At 38.3% G+C, this 18695-nt stretch overlaps 1 pseudogene; it reads right to left on the minus strand.

Moving 5' to 3' along the window:
* Positions 1-789: 789 nt before the first annotated feature.
* LOC124962877 (elongation factor 1-alpha 1-like) overlaps positions 790-18695 on the minus strand; it is a 71110-nt pseudogene continuing 53204 nt past the window's right edge.

Here is an 18695-nt window from a genome sequence, read left to right on the forward strand (position 1 = left end):
TAGAACTATGATTAGTTACCAGTCACTTAAATAAGCACCTTTTAAAAATAGACCTATAAAAATGATACAGGGACTAATCACTGATGCGAGCAAATCTTGTGCAGGGCCACCCGCACCATAATAAGAGGAAAGGAAAGATGGGGGAGCAAATAAAACCTGTGTCTGGCTAAATTGCAAGATATGTTAGTTACCCAGCCTACTGAATAAATCTGCCCTGGCCCAGGCTACATCAGTGTACAGGATCTGCCATCAAGAGCACCATGAATAAATCCCAGATGACAGAAATGAGTAACTTACCTTAATATGAAGATGAATATCTCAGGTGGAGGAGCTCTGTATAAAGCATCTTGTCTGAGTTTACAATTTGTGCTCATTGATCTAGAGACAGGTAAATATATATGTTTAAATGTGGTCATATCTACAGATGTGGTTATACATACGTACACATATATATAATTATATGTACATTATATAGATGAACATGTATGTGTGTGTGTGTATTTGTATTCATCTTCACATATTCACATTTTTATCCATAGTCAAATTACGGACATCTCATCCATTCCACCGGAACTCAGAGCCACAGTAATATTACAGAGGGAGACAATCCCATCAGACACAAATGTCTCCGGATCAGTTGTATATTGTTGCAATAAGATGCAATAATAACCACCACTCTGAAATGATGTGGCTTAATACCATAACCATGTCTTTCTCATGAGGCGATGGGTCTGTTAGGCAGTTCTGATCTATGTTGGGCTCACTCATGCCTCCGATGTCAGCTACAGGTCAGCTGGGTGGCTTCATATTCTTAGCTGGTTCTGTCACATGCCTGGGGTCTTGGGTGGGAAAACGTAGCTGACTAGCTTTGCTCCTCATGGTATCTCTTCTTGAAGCCCACTAGAATAGAAAGAGACAGAGAGCAGGGTTCCTGAGGTTCAACCTCCGAAGTTGCATGTTGTCATTGCTGCCATATTCCACTGGGCAAATCCCCAGACTAGTCCAGATTGAGGAGGTGGGGAAGTAGATACCATTTGTGATGGAAGAGCTGTAAAATGAGGCAGGAAGGTTATGAAGATAAGAGCTCAGAGATGGTCACCCCTCTCTGCAGCTTGGACAGAATGGAGATGAGAATGAGCGTTCTTGCCTTCCTGCTGTTACTCTAACACCCTTGGCTCTGCCCCTTCTAAATTAAATAACCATGTGCAAATGTTTGTCCCTGAGTCTCTATAAACCATCTACAAATGCAAATACTAACGTTCTCAAGACAAGATCCAACCTATATCATGAGTCCTCACCAGAATTTTGTCCCTTCCCCTGCTAAAAAGAAACCAAGGATTCCCAGTAGCATTGTATGCTAGACTCAGAAAATCTAGCAAATGCCATAAGTTCAATTTTCTCAATACCTTCTTAAACTAAATAAGCTTCTACTTCATCCTCAGAGGAATAGTATTTTGGTTTCACCTATAACCTTTATAACCTGTCTCTGTTCCCTTGACCTCATCTCTAAACATAAGTGCATCTGATGGTGTGATTTCAGCCTTCTTACACTAAGATTCCATTATTTTCCTGTCAAAATTGAGACACTTCTCGGTTAGCAGTCCTCTTCTGATTTTTTTCCAGGCCTTTCTAACCATGCCCACCATTGTTCCTCCTCCATGGAATATATGGAATGGCACTGATTAGGAATATTGTGTGTGTGTGAAAATAAACAACCAACCTAAAAGTGAGTTGTCAACTATTGAAATTTGGCTTACTTTGTAACTATATGGTTGAACTGACACAGCGTATCAATTGTCTAATTAACATGTAAGCCCATATATCTGTTTCATACTTAGAGGTGAAGTTCAGTCAACATTCAGTTTGACTCAAACTCTTTAATTTCAGCTTAATTTTTCTGGAGAGGTACTCATATTGCTTCCCTTCTCAGTTCCACCTAAACTGTTGCTTTTGACTTTTTTTTTCTTGTGTGTAGTAAATGTCAAATATTTATTGAGTGCTTTGACATCCATGTACAAGACCAGGTGGATAAGACTTCTATAGTTCATGAGTAGAATAAGGGTTGGGTGTGGTGCAGCAACTCAGGAAGCTGAGACAGAAGGAGTGCAAGTTCAAGACCAGCCTCGGCAAGTTAGCAAGGCCCTAAGCAACTTAGGGAGACCCTATCTCAAAATGAAAAAAAAAAAAAAAGGGCTGGCGATATGGTTCAGTGGTTAAGCACCTCTGGGTTCATCTCCAGTACCAAAAAGAAAAAAGTAGAATTAGGAAGAATTCATACAACTTGTGTCCACTGACTTCATAGAAGTAGAAAAGACCTCCTCCAGGAGTTAGGGGACTTTAAATAGAGAGACAGAGACAGGGAAGGAGGGAGGGAGAGAAAGAGGGAGAAAGACACACACACACACACACACACACACACACACACACACACACCCCACACACACACACGGGAAAAGGTCTATATGGCCAGGTCTACATGGAGATCAGATCACTATAATAGTGTGGCTCATGAGACCCTATATGGTAAGTGAAGGTGAAGTCTAGCCCTAAACAGGCCCAATAATAGAGTGGCCAGAAATTACGGTTCTTGATACAACATAGTGGTGGTTGCTAGAATTACTTTGCTGCAGCTTCTCTGGTGACCTAAGATTCTAAAAGTAAAAAAAAAAATCATATCTGAGACTTCAATCAACTTTGTCATGGCAACCCACCCTTTCTCCTCCAACTCAGGCACCCCAGAGGGACCAGATTGATCCTGACTCTGAATAAGAGGATACAGTTCACAGACCCCTTGAGTTCCAATGACTTTAGAGGCAACAACATCCAGTGATGGAGACACTGGCCCCATGCATTGGTCCTGGCTCTTATTCTATTGGTGAGACAGTGGGGTGAGTTGTGCCTCAGTCAATACCTCCCTGTAATGTGAGTAAAGAGAGAACAGTTTCCACTTGTCACATGACCTCTTGGGGCACCTTCTGAGTTGAAGTCTATGGCATCTCAGTTGAGCTAATTGTGGCAGAGATGGAAAATAAGGACAGATCAGCAGAAAGAAGAAAACCACCCAGACTTGGAAAGATTTGAGGAGAAAGAACTATGTCAGTGTAATATGTCTAAATAAATCAGGTTGCTATTGGGGAACAAGATTTGAGTATTTTTGTTAATGAGACTGCATTTGTTTCAATAGTTCTTCAGCCTTGAGCGTCTTGTTTCACCCAGTTTCAGCATCATCCAACAGATTCCATCACTACCTTCACGTCTCAGGTGAAGAAACAGAGGCTCAGAGAGGTGAAGCAACTTGCCCAAGCTACATGGTAGACATGTGAGACCATTTCTCTGTCACTCTTAAGACTGAACACTCTTTTCCAGTGGAGTCAAGTCCTCCTCCTTCTACGTTGGATCATTTTTGTAGAATTCTGTGTCACTTGTCTCACATCTCTGATATTCTCTTCACCAATGTGCATGTGTGTGGCATGAATTTACAAGCATTTGTTAAACTTGACAAAATATGTGACCAGCTGAATTTGGAACTATGTCACACCTTTGTTTCCTACTTTGCAATACATGAATATTGGTCCCTACCATCTGTAGGCCATTTTTCACATTGTGAACTTCCCTTGATTTTCTTTTGTTAATGAAACCAGTCACTTACCAATACAACTGTAATTATTAATTTTCACTTCCATGAAGTCTAAAGAATCCATCCAGAACCATTTCTGGAGGAATTTGTCTATGATTGTCAGCCTGGCTAATGTGTCTCTCCTCTGCCTATCTTAACTAAGAACCTACTATTGGTCAAGCATAGTCCTAAATACATGAAGCAGTTTCCTACCCTCAGAGAGATTATGGATCTCACTAGATGCACAGCAATGCAAGCAGGACTGAATTTGACTGAATATTCAAATGACCTGCCAACAAACTAAATGCTATTACTCTTCTGAGATGGAAAGTGATTTGAATCTAGAATAGTAATCAAAGGCTTCAGAGCTGCCTTGCCACAGACCCAAACAATGGGGCTAACTGATGGTGGACTGAAACCTTCAAAATCATAAACCAGAATAAACCTTCCTTCTTTATGAGTTGATTATCTCAGGCATTTTGTTACAATAGTGGAAAGTTGACTAATACAGTCATTAAACATTAAATCAAGAAGAAAAACTTTTCAGCTTAAGTAACTAAAAGCGATTGTTTGTTATCATCAAGCCAGAAGGGTTTGTTTGAAACCCAACAATGAGTAGTCCAACATCTACATAGTGAGCAAACAAGGATAAGATTAGAGAATTTGTGGCAGAAGAGAAGCCTTAAGAGCTGAGCACTTTATGTAAGTTATAACACATTACACTAATGTTTTTGCTTCTAAGAAACCAGAATTTCATAATGAAATGCTATTGACTACCTGTTCAATTAATGTTGCAAATCTCTGTTAAATAGCAAGCAGTATTCTACTTTGGAAAAGGTGAATCTACAGAAAAGAAGTTGAAAGACAGTTGAAACTCCAGGGGTTTGCATTCTAATTAAGCATTTACTTCTCAAACATCTCCCTTTTTCTCTACCCTCTTCCGTTTGTACCCTGCTCTGCAATACTCTCTAAGCATCAATGTTTTATGTAAAGGCACTGAAAAATTAAGAGAGACTGACTTCTTTTTCAGGAGCAGTTAGTTATTACAGAACTTTAGGTTTCCCTGCTGATCACTATAGGTAGGAAAGATTTAGAGGAGGAGCTCATGTTCTATATCAAAGACAGCCAGATAAATACTATTGATCTGAACTTGTTTGTGGCAATGGGGCATCCACTTGCTGGTTAGATTAACCCCAGGTGTGTATTCCTTCTGTCTGTAGGATTTACCCCAACTCATTTTTTCTATGTAAGGGTGGTAATTAAGCCAAGAATTAGTGACATCTAATGACTCATAACTTCTTCCCTAGAAATTATGAAAAGTTTCCTCTGGCTTGAGAGTGTTTTTGTCAAGATTGGAAAAATCAGTGTTGAAGGGTTTCTAAACAGTTGTATTGGAAATTTCCCTTGGAATAGATAAAGTCATCTCTTTTAAGCTACATTAATCAGCCAAAAGCACGGAAGTTGAGTAGAAGGAATTTTTCACCCAGGGAGGAAGTTTGGAAGTATGGCACATTGATTAGTTGGACATTATAGTAATTGCTTGCTTACTTTCCCATGGTAAACAACTATGTTTCTTTTAAAAAGAGACAAAGAAATAAAAATCAGCAAAGGACAGAGTGTATACTGAACTTTACCTACTGGAGGTATAAAAGAGTCATGCAGTGGCAATTTTACGGTGGCAGATCTAGACAAACAATCTTGCTGCATACCTGTCTAAATCCATCTCGTGTATTCAAATACATGAGGCTGGTGCTTTATTAGGGAAAGAGGTTTACTTAGTTCACAGTTCTAGAGGTTCCAGAGCATGGCACCAGCACCCACTTGGCTCCAGTGAGGATGGCATCACTAAGGTGGCACCATGCATGACAGCAGTGAGCAGCACCTGTGGAAGAGTGACATAGGGAGGCTCCAGGCTCAATGCTAACAATCCATTCTCACAAGAAAGAATCCAGCCCGGTGAGACATGACCCACTAATCCATTCACAAGGCTGGAGCCCTTAAGACCTAATTACCTCCCACTAGGCTCCACCTCTTAAAGGTCCCACCACCATCACCCCACCACACTGGGGACCAAGCTTCAGTACATGATACTTTGGTCAACAGATATATATATCCAAACCAAGCATGCCAGTATAGATATTTTCAAAGTGTCCCTACATCATCTGTCCAAAACAAGAATGAGAATGTATCTCTAGTTTTGGAATATTCAAGCTTCTCAAAAAGCAAACCCAAAGTGCTGAGGAAACCAGAAAAGCAATTTCTGTTAAGCAGTGGAACTGTGGTCAAGATGGAGATCTTGAGGCTGGATGTGGCTCCCCTTAGCCTGGGTGCCTATAGGATTGGCAGTTTTGCTCCTTTTCAGACGAACCATGAAGCTGCAGAGATTAAAAAGAAAAACAAAAACATTCATATTATCTTTACAGGCAAATAAAATTCAAAAGATATGGATCTTTGAATGGATTCAGGGTGATCTGCCTATATTTCCTCTCACCACAGAATCCAATCTGCTGTGAAAAATTTTCACTGTCTCCAAGTCATCATGAAAACATCCTCAGCTAATTGAGACATTCCCAAACAATTAAGATAACCAGATGCGTCTGTTATTTGTAATTACCTGAACATGCATTCTTTTCTTTGAGAAGAGTTCCATTTTTTGAGCTTTTTGAACTACTCCAGATAATGAAAATGAAGATTACTGTGTGTGCATTTTTCACTCGGCCTAATTTTGACATGGAATTACCTCTTTCCAAAATTAAGCAGCAAAACTGGAAACATGTGTGCAAGAAAGCTTTTTTTTTTTCATTTTGCCTTGTCCTGAAATAATAATTTCTCTTCTTATACCAATCACATCTCAGACAGTTTCTGAGATTTAAGTTAACACAGACTCAAACGTAAAGATGGAAACCAATAGTTATGGAAAAAAATAAAGTATATAATTGCTGTTCATGACCTGCCACATTTAATCTCTTATATTCATTCTGAGTCTGGATACTCTATGAAGTTTTTGGCATATAAATATAATAGGCTTTCTGTAAGTGGTAACTACCACCATAACTATTCCTCTATTACTAGTCTTCCCTATTTTTCCTACTATTCTTCATAATGATATCCAATTTCTTCAAATGAAAATCTTCATTAGTGTTTTGGGGTTTTGATAGGACATTTTGTTATTGACTTGTGTAACATGTAATTGATCAGAATGGTTCAACATTTTAACCCAACAACAATTCTGCATTTTCAGTTCTCCAACTATGAAATTCCTTATAAATTGTTCAGAATACAATTCCAATTCCTTCCTTGTCTTCTTACAACTTTGTCCTTGTTTTCATCATATTTACAAATTGGTCTTTTATTACCTTTTAACTTTTGTTATAATCATCTCAAGCAATTATTTAGCTTGCATTATGAAGTTTTGTATGTCCAGTCCAAAGACAAGGCCTGCCCTATCCTCGTTTTCATTCTCTACCTATAACTCTAGCCCTTGCACATGACAGGTGCTCAGTAAATATTTTATTTGCTTTCGTTTGAAAAGGTCTCATCTCCTTCCAGAAAATACTGTAATTCAGTGTTAAACAACTTTGAATTCTCAGGTGTTGGAGTGTTATAATCCACCTCTGAGATGAGTGGAATATTTTCTCTTACCCAAGGTGATGGAACTGTTATCACTCTTTGTCATACTATGAAGACAAAACTTTCTGCTTAGAAGATCAAAACAGAAAAAACTATCTCTGGAGATCAAGACATGTTTCTGGACATCAGGAGACCTGTGACATGGGAGAAAGGGGTAGAACCTAAAAATGAAGAAAGTGGAAGAAGCAGAGAAGATGAAGGAGGAGGAGGAAGAAGTAGGAAGAGGAATAACAGGCAGAAGAAAAACAATCATTTTCCTATAAATTACGTTTCTTAATAATGAACATTAATATTTCATTAAAAGCGAAGGATGAGTTATATTTATGCATCAATTGCTAAAACATTTTCCATTTTGATGAGTCCTTCTGAGTTCGTATAGAATGCTTTCTATTCTTATGCAAGCGACCTTTTATCATTATGATTAGCTGTAACTTCATTAAATTCCTGGTTCTATTGTACAATTACTGTCAAAGAACAGGGACTATAGGTCAACTTTTCCACAACCAAAACTCATTATTTTTATTAACTGCCCTCTGTTTTCTTTTGTTTCGGAAAAAAAAAAAACAAAAAACAAAAAACTAGAAACTGAAGACATGTATATTCTACTTCCCATAGTTATTCTGTTATTTTGTAATTATGACTTTGGACAAGTCATTTATTCTGTCAGAAGTAATACATTTATTTATTTAGGTATCAGGAATTGAATATGGGGGCACCTAACCACTGAGCCACATTCCCATCCATTTTACTTTTTAGTTTGACACAGGGTCTCACTAAGTTGCTTAGGCTCTCACCAAATTGCTGAGGCGGCTTTGACTTTGCAATCCTCCTGACTCAGCCTCCTGAACTGCTAGGATTACAGGCATAAAGCACCATGCCCCACAAGAAGATGTACTTTTGTTTTTAAAGTGAGAATAATAGTACCTAATGATGTATGTGCAAGTATTCTATGTTAAATTTCACTTCTAAAATTTTTATCCATGTAAAAGAAAATCTTTTATAGTATTGGAGCAAAATGAAGGAAATATGTTGGAAAATAAACATTGCCATAAGCTCTCATTGTTGTCTGAAGAATTTTTGTATTACATTTTACCTAAGTATGTGCGAATGTGATTATAATTCTTATATTGTAAAATTTCTAAACAAAGCTTCACTTTATATACAAATAAAAATATGTAGCCAAAACTCTTCAAAATAATTTAATGTGACAGATGATGTTTTGTTATATTGGTGAAACTAAATGATCTATGTGAATTTAATTGTATAAAAAAGTACATATAGGCATTTATTTCATTTTCTGTCAACTTGTGTATTTGTAATGTTGAGCCCGATGGATCATTCCTTGAACCATGGCCATCACTGTAATCATTTTTCTTTTTTAAAAATAATTAAGCCACAACTCATGGTTTTCAAAGAACCATTTGTGTGACAGTCCATCCCCCAAAAGTAAACTACAAGAAATTTTGAAGCATAATTTAATGAAAAATCTTTCATTGTCTATTTTTGTGTAATCCTCACAAATGGCTGTACGTTGTGGTATACAAAGATAGATTTGCACAGATACCCATGAGCAACATGGAGGGATTTTCAGCTTTGCTTGGATTTCCTGGAGTTTGGTATGATTATACCACTATGTGATGTGCCCTGTGATCATTTAATTATTCAATCATAATTCTTTACTTGAACTATAAAACCTGGGTAATTTTTTTACCATGATCTGTGATGTCACTTACTGTTCATTTGATACAAAACCCCCATTTATATATTAAGTCTGCTCTGTTCTTTTCTCATTAGCCTGTGACAATTAATGTGGAACATTATTCCACCACACTGTCATTTTCATGATGTCAAAACATTCTGGATTTATTAAATAAATTATGAAGCTAAAATTCTAGTCTGTGAAAATATCTTTCAATTATAGCTGATCACTGTAAAAGAGAAGTTTTGTCTTCATAATTAGCAAAAGAATCCAACAAGAGTACAATAGCAGACACATGATGATCGCTGTCTCATTAATGATAGGACATGATCACCTAACGCATTTCTGACTGAATGTGATCATTTGGTACCAACGTGGAAACTCACATATAACCCTGAGCAGTGAAATCATGTGGCCGGTCCTGGCCATAATATGACTTTCTAGATGGTTCAGAATGTGTTCTCTCCTTTTGTGTTTTAAACATTGCAATCGATCTGAAAATTGTCAATGAAAATATAAAATGTTCAGTCCAAAAACCTGAATTTATGGATCTCACTCATTCTTCACAGACTCCCATGGGTGAACAGACACAGCAAATGAATACATCCAACACCAATAATCATTGGATATTCATCAGAGAGTACACAATATGTTTGTAATGTTGTATTCTATGGGTGCTTTCCTTTATGTGATCTTTAATTTATAGTATTAGGACTGAGGTGGGCATTTGATTATACCTGCTTCAACAATGTTCTAGACTAATATTATTTTAGCCATGCCCAACATCTAGGACACCAGGGTCTTGATGGGTCTTTTATTCTGTGAGTTAGAAGCGATGCCAAACTACTCCAAGAGAAGTTTGTCCTTGTTTGGTGACTCCCAAGACTTTCTTCGAAGGGAAGGGAAGATGGTCTTCAATTCAGTCAAGTGTCTTTGCCAGGTTCTTTGATTGCTGATGAGAAAATGTGTCAGCTTCAGAAGCTGCTGGGTTTTGTGCTTCTTCATGAACATGAAGCAAGGAGGAATGGTGTACTGCACACTGTTGGGGAGTTCAAAAGTGAGTTCTTCACCTCTCTAGTCATATCAGAAGTAAAACATAAATGGACAAATTCCTGAAGGGCTAGGATTCATCCATTCCTTAATATCAAGAGCTCTGAACCATTTCTGTTTTGCCACATATGAAAGGTGTCATTCATGCACTCAACATACAGATATGAATAAATGCAGGTTTTGATGAAACCAAGAAAGAAAAATAAAACTAAGATGTTGAAATGAAACACTTAGTAATAATTCATGATCTCTCTAACTCTGGACAAAATGGTAGATGGTATTATGTCCATTTCCAGGGGAGGAAATTGAAGCTCAAAGAGGCCAAGTAACAATGACTGAGGGGTAAATGCCTCAGTAATTGTTATCCCCACATGCTATTTTTCTCTGTTCACTGTCTCTCATCATTTTAGCCTATTTTAAGGAGGAGTAACATAGCCTTACAAGGAGATTGATCAAAGAAGAGTGCAGCATTACTTGAGAGCAGGAATTGTACAGGTGAGAATGGGTCAGGCCTCAGCTATGGATTTGATTCCTTCTCACTTGTCAACCTAGACCTAAAGAGGGAATCTCTGGATATAGTCCAGATTCATGAAAGGGAGGGTTGAAAGTCGTTCATTTGGTTTTGCCTCTGTAAAGTTGATAAAAGCATTAAGTTGATATTGAGAAACCATGGTAGGAAAAAAAATGCAAACACATGCAAATAAAAAATGACAAGTCATATTGTCACTTTAGAAAAAAGCTCTGATAATACACATCTTGGGTACAAACAGATTCAAGTAAAACCACTGGAAGTGTTGCTTGTTATTTAACTATATCTGAAATATCCTCACTTTCAATCCCTTCTAAAGTACTTGTGACATGTCAGGTACTCCTCTACATCATTTATATGCATTTTCTCATTTAATCTTCAATACAATCCTATAAGCAGACAGTGTCATTGTCTTCCTTTTACACATAGGTGGACTTGGACCTTGAGAGTCTAGGTAAATGACCCCAGATCGTACATGTACTAAGGGTACCTATGGGGCTCAAACCCAGATGGTTGGCCCCCAGAGTACATCTTGTCACCAGCACAATCTGCTGTCTCCTTCCTGCCCACTTCTCATGGCCATCTCCCTTGGTCTTCATTCTGAAGTTGGTCATGGGCTAACCAACCACTGGGTGTTAAGAGGAAAGAAGGACCCCTCCTTCCCACTCTACGATCTTCCACTGGGAAATGTTATATAGTCTCACTTGTTACAGATCCACACTTGTTATAGATCCACACATGCCAGACCATCTCCTCACACTGTCCAATTTCCGGGAAGCCTCTCCAATGCCTTTGATAAAATTCCATAGGAAAGCCATTATGTAGCTCTGAAATATAACAAGAGGGAGGCAGCAATGGCGGCACAAGGAGACACACAATGCGTACTCCGAGGTCATCACTTAGGATAAGTCCATTACCAGGACCGATCCATTCATCCCCTCAACAATGCTTTAAGATGAGTATTATTTTTGCCGTCATTGTATAAATAATCAAAGACAGACCATAGAACTTTCAAAACAGACTCTTATGCTAGGATCTATTATTGCTGCAATTATATAGGGAAAATCTTGATGATATGCACTAGAAATATCTCCAGGATATATAAAGAACCCAAAAAACTTAACATCAAAAAAACAAATAACCCAATCAATAAATGGTCTAAGGAACTAAACAGACACTTTAGAGAAGAAGAAATATGATCAGTCAACAAATCTATGGAAAAACAAACTACACTGAGATTTCATCTCACTCCACTTAGAATGTCAATGGTCAAGAATATAAGCAATAATAAATGTTGACAAGGATGTGGGGAAAAAGGTACACTCATACATTGCTGGTGGGATTGCAAATTGGTGCAACCACTATGGAAAGCAGTGTGGAGATTCCTCAGAAAACTTGGATGGGAACCACCATTTGACCCAGTAATCCTACTCCTATGTTTATACCCAAAGGACTTAAAATCAGCAAACCACAGTGATGCAGTCAAATCAATGTTTATAGCAGTTCAATTTGCAATAGCTATACTATGGAACCGACCTAGGTGCCCTTCAACAGATGATTGGATAAAGAAACTGTGGTATATATACACAATGGAATATTACTCAGCCTTAAAGAAGAATGAAATTATGGAATTTGCCTGTAAATGATAACTGGAGAATATTATGCTAACTGAAATAAACCAATCCCAATGAACCAAAGACTGAATGTTTTCTCTGATATATGACTGATAATTCACAATAAGGGGTTGGAGGAAGAATAGAGTTAATTTGGAGTAGACAGAGGGGAGTGAAGAGAGGGGAGTGGAAATGGGAATAAGAAAGATAGTAGAATGATCAGGCATTACTATCCTATATGCATATATGATTACACAACCAATGTAATTCTACAGCCTGTACAACAGGATGAGAAGTTATACTCCATATGTGTTTAATATGCCATAATACAATTCTTCTATCAGGTATACCTAATTAGAACAAATAAAAAAATGAAAGTAGATAAATTTTAAGAATAAGGATATTAGCAGCTATAGTAGTGTGTGCCAGCTACTTGGGAGGCTGAGGCAGGAGGATCACAAGCTGGATGCCAGTCTCAGAAACTTAGCAAGACCCTGTCTCAAAGAAAACAATAAATAAATGAGGGCTGAGGATGTACCTTAGTGGTGAAAAGCTTCTGAGTTCAATCCCCAGTACATAAATAATAATGTGTAGGTGCATTAAACTCTTAACCTCTTTTACGAGGTTTTCTTCCCCCCATGAGAACATGGATTCATTATTCTGAACAACTTCTTTCTAGAGAACATTTGTAAGACAACTGGGTTCATAATGTGGTGATTCTTAGCCCAGTAAATCATCATTGAACTCTATTTTATGATCCCCAGAGCAGAGCGATGTTTGGTCTCTCTCATTGTAACAGGGAAACCTTCAAGCTGTGGGCTTGTCCTTGGCTTCTGACACCCATCTTTAGCGGGGGTCTCTGCAAAGAGAAACATGTGCTGCACTCCACAGTCCCGGATTCTTTTTTTCTTTTTTTTTTTTCTTCCTTTTTCTTTTTTGTCCATTTGACAGTTGCAAAACAATAAGATAAAACAAAGTATTCAATAAGTGTTTGAGGCTGGGGATAAATTTTACCATAATGTTTTACTATAGATGCAGTATCTGAAACTTAATTTGGCTTCTCTCAACAACAGCTGTGATGGAAGAGGCAGCTGTTTTGAAGCAAAAATGGCTTTGGACTGGGAATCAGGGGATCCAAGACGGAAACCCAGATATGTCCTAGCTTTATGATGCAGCTATTACACTCTTTTGGTGGTCAGTTGTATCTTCTGCAAAATGGGAATAATTCTGTCCCACAGGATTAGATACTACATATAAAGGAATACTTCATAAACTACTGAATGGATAAGCATTCTTAAAATTAAGTAAAGTTGTAAGAGTTGCAAACTCTAATGGGTTGGGTCAGAGGAAACTATTTCTCTTGATGAAAGATTTAAATGCATTTGGTGCCTCCTCAGCCTCTTCCTCTTCTTCTTCTTCAAAAATTCGAATAAAAATGAAGATTGGTAAGTACATGTAAAACTTTGCAAAGCTTTAGGCACAGGTTGGGAGAAAATACAAATTGTTGGTAATGCCGTAAAAAGCTACATAGCAATAAAAATGCATCATGACGATACCAGGAAAACATCTGTTTCTTAAAAATGCTCACCAGCACCAGGGCTCAGTTTAAGGCCTCTCCTTTCAAAACAAAAGAACAGAACAGTACTGAGATCTTGCTGCAAGAGCAATCCAGTTATCTGGGTGGATTAAAGAAAATGGATAATTCATTAAAACTATTGCAGTGGTGGGGAATAATTATAATCCTCAAAAATTTCAAAGGCAGAAAAGCAAAGGAAGAGAAGAGCTATTTAACTTGATCCAGAAGATGATGCAGAAATGAGAGAAAACAAAATCTGGGGAAATGATTTTTGGTAATTAGACAATTAGCACGAAGAGTTCCTAAAGGACCCCAAAGATTTAGATAGGGGCAGAGCACTGACATAAGATCCATTAAAAATATCTTCAACTACAGATCCCCATCCCTATTGTAAGGGAGAACCCTCTTGTCTTTGAAACTTGACTGGATATAAATATCAATGGGGTTGACCTTCCTTCCTTCCTTTTGCAGTGCCAGAGATCAACCCCTATTATACTAGGTAATTGCTCTACCACTGAGCTACATCCCCAGCCTTGAACTTGATTATTCTTATAAGCATTTGTAAACCTACACATAAAATAATAAGTTAATTTTCCAGGAAGAAAAACCATTGAGAATCTTGAAGCTTCATACTCATGAATGGAGATTCAAATGTATGATAGCTGAGATCCATCATCTTCCAGGCTATAGAAAATATTTAGTCAGTAATTTAACCAATGTTTGCTGAGCACCTACCCACTAGTATCCAGGCAGAATGCTAAGAACTTCATTTATATCGTGAAATACAGCAACTCTAATTTCTCTGATATTTCCTATGTTTCCTCTAATTAAATATTGTGTCATATTTATCTACTGTCTAAAAGTAATAGCAAGCTCCATGAAGGTAATGATAAAAGACAGACAGGGTTTTTACAGCATAGCAGTCAGGCCTCTGCATGGACTTCCTGTATGAATAGTAAGTGTATATCCAACATAATGTCAAGAAGAGGGACAGGTGGCAAGATGTATGGGTTCTAGAGCAAATTTATTGTAACTGCTCCAAAACATCACCAACTCCCAAATTTCTCTTAGATTCACAAACATGCCATGTCATAATATTCATTTAAAAATGTAAATGCATTTTTTTTCTTGGATAAATAGTCATTAAATCCTTAAGGAGCAAACAGCGTCAAAGTCAAATATGTACAATGGAGACAATCCCAGGGCTATTCAGGTACAGACATATCTAAATAATGAAAGACAGAGTCATTAGCCAAGCTGACTTCAGGTATGTTAGTTAAATCTTCATGACATCTAAGTAAGGACAGAAAATTTTGATGGATTTCTCTAGTCTTCTTTCCTTATTTTATGTGCATAAGACTTCTTTATTTCTAACAGTAGATCAACCGTAAGCATCTATAATATGGTAAATATCAGAAAAGAGACATCATTAATTCTGTCTTTTAGTCTAGAAAAGACCAGCTAAAGAGAAGTTATTTCATTAGTACTTTCCGCTCTATGCCAAATACCTACACATGTTCTCGTCAGTGTGTGCGTTAAATTACTTACTGAAATGGATATTTGTCTTTACAAAGAAATAATGGTTTCCTCCTGTCTCTCAGTAACAGGAAAAATTTCCATCTTTACTGGGGTAAGATTAAAAAGCTAATCAGCATTGCGGTCTCTCTGAGTCTGCAGATGTGCGCTCCTGAAATCCACAGTGGATTTGGATTACCTGGTGATATTTGAACTGCCCCTTCAGCTCTGCTTGTTCGTTTGTTTAACACTTTGTTCAGCTTTATTTTTAAGTGACTCTGACAGTCCTAACTAAGGAACAACATGCTCCAGATAGCTGTTTGGGCCCAGGGTTTTAATGATTTAAAAATTATCTCATTCACTTTGGTTTAAATGTAGAAATGCCTGCAGATGGGAGGAGGGCCAAATTAAGAGCAAAGGGTGTCTATTCTGGAAGCTGGGCCAATGTTTGCAGAGAGCTGTGGGCTTCCCTGAGAAGAGTTTAGCACAGTCAGCTACCTACCCCCCAATTAAAGAGAGGGGATGTTTGGATTAGAGTTATCCATTTATGTATATTTGAAAAGCTAACTTTTCAAGGGAAGCATAACTCACATCAAATTCTTCATTTCAATCCTTAGGTACTCACTGCAATGCTTGGCACACAGTAGGCATGCAAAGAAAAAGAATATGGAAGGATGAAATCATTTTTTTTCTCTGCATTGCTAATTGGCTGAGGTCAAATCTCTGACAGGACCTGGTGTCTTGAGCATCGCTGTAGGTCCTCAACCAAGACTTGCTGAGTGATTGAAAGACCAACCTGTTTCTCATTCTACTGAATGCCAAGCCATGGAGCAGGAGTAAACAGAGTTAAGAGGAGATGAAAGAAGGATTGCTGAGCCACAGTGAGAGGTTAGAGAACACGCATTTGTGGCAGAGCCAATCAGCATGTTTTTAGAAATATCTCTAACAAAACTTGGCAGCCTGGGAGACAGAGAGAAAGTGAGAGAGAGCAAAGGGGAAAAAACAAAAAAAGATAAAGAGAAAAAGAAAAACTCAAAACATAACAAAAAAGCAGATGGCAGTGGTGAGTGATTCCTGGGTGGGGCTTTGTGCAGTAGATGGAGTCACAAGTTCCCTGTCCTTTCTGTCATTTATTCTCCTGGTGTCTTGGCTGGTATGCTGGTTTCTCTTACAATAATTCTAAGAATGCAAGGGAAGTTCTAGAGTTGGACAAACTCAGTATCCAAAAGTGCCCCTGCATTTTACGTGGCTACTTGTCTGAAACAGGCCTTCATCTTTAGTTTACTTTAGGGTTGGCTTTTCTGTCTCTCCCCATCTCCTCACTTCTATTTTCTTTCTCATATTCAGGATTACCATACCATTTCATAATTAAAACCAAAATGTTTATGAGAAGTGAGGGAAAAAGAGCTACTAATGGTTACAGCCAGGGCTGCCGTTTCACTGTTGTAGGGGCCCTTCCTGCAGAAAACACATCAAAAATCATATCTTATGACTTGTGCTAATATAATACAATCCAGGCTCTTGTATAGTCCAGGCCAGATTCAGTATAGCATAGCACACACATTTTTTTCTTCTGATTTTAAAATAAGTTGAAACAGCTTTGTGGGTCCCTAATAAGACACACCCTGAACCCACTGCCTTCTGTGCTTGGGGGAGAAGACAGCTCCATTGCCCCAGGACTAAGGTGCAACTGGTCTGCTCTGGGTAGGGTCACTCTATAGGACTTAGAGTTCTGTTAATGAAGGCTACACTCCCTTGGACTCCCCGTTCCCTGAAATGGAGCTTCTGGCCCATTCAAAAGGTAATGAATTATTTGAGCTATTACAATCATCCACTTCGAGTACAAAAGAAAAAAATGACATGATAACCTGTGAGGCAGGTCTGGTTGCCTTAGACAGAGGCTGGGTGTGCGGTAGGCTGGGTGGAAGGCAGAAGCAGTTTCCATAAGGCTTTGCTGAGAATTCCTTCAGTGAGAGAGAGTAGGGGAGGGAGTTTTGCTGATGACCAGGGCTGTGCTTCTCTGAGTCTCCCTAAGAGTAAGGCAAAGGTTCTGGCCTGCTGTGTTCCTGGGGAAGACATCTAGCTAAATAGCAAGCTGGTTAGGGAGCCAGCTTTGTGGTAGTGACATTAGGAGATCTGGATTTTTGTCAAAAATCCATGAGCAGGGGGCTTCTTCGTTTCCCTATCATGAAAGATGATGAACTTAGCATGAGTTTAGTGTGGAGTTCCTGTCCTGAGACACTTCTGTAATAAGATCTGCCTTGCCATTCACACCCGAACAGTCTGTGACTTCTACTGTAGACACCTTTTGTATGGAACATTAGCTTACCTCGCCAACATAGATGTCAGCTTCTGTGGAACTCTATGTTAGAGCTAAGCCTATGTCATCACAGACTCCAAATCCCTGATTTCTTTTTTCTTTTTAAAAATCAATCAATAATAATGTATACTTTATGAAATACAAAGTAGTTTCCTTATATGTACATCTTATTAAATGATCAAATCAAGCTAATAAGCACACTCTGCCTCACATACTTATTTTTTATGATTCAAAATATTAAAATATTCTCTTTCTTAATTATGAAATACATGACACATTCTGATCAACTCAAGTCACCATGGAGTACGACAGAGCTCAAAAGTCATTCATCTTAGGTAACTGAAACTTTGACCCTCTGACAGCTCCCTGGTTACACTGCACCACTCCACTCTCTAGAGGGTAACCACTGTTCTGCTCTCTACTTCTAAGACTGATTTTTCAAGAATCCAGGTCAAGGTGAGATCCTGTCTTATCAGTGGAACTTCACAGCCAGTTTGTGGCAGAGCCATTAGGCTTTAGACTTACATCCTTTGGGTCCCAGTTTCCTTATTCTGAAATTTTATGTTATGTCTTTGCCTGAAATTTCACATTCTTCATCTTTGAAGGCCTCTTCACAGCTTTGGAACTGTTACTTAACCATTATCTTCCTCTTTCTTCCATGAAGTTCTACTGCAATTATTGTATTACATTTTTCTTCCTCACTTCTTCTATCAGCCCAATAAGTCAAGACTTTTCCAGGGTGTCCAAAACCATACCCATCTCAAAATTCCCATAATCCCTTCAATTCTCATGGCCTTGATATTAATGCACTTCTGGCAACTTTTACTTCTACCACTTTGGGCTCATCTTTTCTTAAGACTGACCTAAGTTCAATAACCCATATTAGAAGAGTTTCTGTGTCCTGTTACAACCACTGTGTCTTCTCCCTGTTCTTTCTCCTGCCTCTGACTTTCCCCTTTATCAGGGTTGCTGTGGCCTCAACTTCACATCGGTTGTCCCTGTTCTTCACCTACCTTCCCTGGGTCCCAAGACTCTACAGCAGGCACTGCCAAGGAGTTCTTTCTCAAAACACTAGACTCACTCTTTAGCGACCCTGAAATCATGCCAAACCTCCACTATTAGTTGCTCACCATTTGTAAGTTGGTCA

Source organism: Sciurus carolinensis, chromosome 13 (genome assembly GCF_902686445.1).
Source record: "Sciurus carolinensis chromosome 13, mSciCar1.2, whole genome shotgun sequence".
NCBI classification, from domain to species: domain Eukaryota; kingdom Metazoa; phylum Chordata; class Mammalia; order Rodentia; family Sciuridae; genus Sciurus; species Sciurus carolinensis.